At 41.2% G+C, this 772-nt stretch overlaps 1 protein-coding gene across 1 annotated transcript in view; it reads right to left on the bottom strand.

The window, feature by feature from the left end:
• The window catches only part of LOC107680235 (TRAF2 and NCK-interacting protein kinase-like), a 67983-nt gene that overhangs the window by 1681 nt on the left and 65530 nt on the right, over positions 1–772 (bottom strand). The gene's annotated exons all lie outside the window — the stretch shown is intronic.

Here is a 772-nt window from a genome sequence, read left to right as displayed (position 1 = left end):
ATTTATATAATTTCATATCATTTATTTATATAATTTCATATACATCATTTGATTTAATAATAACCCAATTTGAAGCAAAAACAGAATGTTCTGACTAGCTTTGTGAAATTATACTAAATGCCTGAACGAAGCAAACAGCAGGAGCTCTGAATGAGATGCAGATTCACTCTCTGACAGCAGGAGGCGCTTCTGGAACACCAGATACAGCGTTTCCTTGGTTACTGCCATAAAGCAGCACTGCGCTGAAACACTGCTTTAATATGAACTATACAAAAACGAGATTAAAAGAAAATACCACGTAAACTTTTCTGAAGACAGTCAGTTCCCCTCAGAAACACATTCATATAAACCCCCAAATCAATATTGAGGTTTTTCTTCCAATAGTTCGTGCATCATGAACAGTGAGTGATCTGCCTGCTACAGTATTTTTCTCTGTGCGTCCGCCTTCAACGTCTCTGGCCTCTGTTAACGGGCGATTACAGACTTCATATTTTCACATAAATGACATTTTGGAAAACAATTGCATTGCAACGCAGTTTGTGCAAATCCAGAACAGAGACAAGTTGCTTGCAATAAGACAAAAAACGGCCGGTTGCCGATCGCGTAAGTTCCAGGGGTAGCTCCTTAAGTTCGGCCATCCTACACTCACGTGACTGACCGCTCGCTTGCACCAACAGGACGAGGAGGGTCCTGTTTACTCTCTACACTGCACTCAACCTGAGGGATTCCTACACTTTCAGTCTTTGAGGAGACATGAAAAACAGCGCATACC

The sequence above is a fragment of the Sinocyclocheilus anshuiensis genome, unplaced genomic scaffold (genome assembly GCF_001515605.1).
Source record: "Sinocyclocheilus anshuiensis isolate Anshui unplaced genomic scaffold, SAMN03320099.WGS_v1.1 scaffold821, whole genome shotgun sequence".
NCBI classification, from domain to species: Eukaryota; Metazoa; Chordata; class Actinopteri; order Cypriniformes; family Cyprinidae; genus Sinocyclocheilus; species Sinocyclocheilus anshuiensis.
Note: the sequence above shows the minus strand (reverse complement) of the source record. Positions and strands in the feature narration are given on the sequence as shown.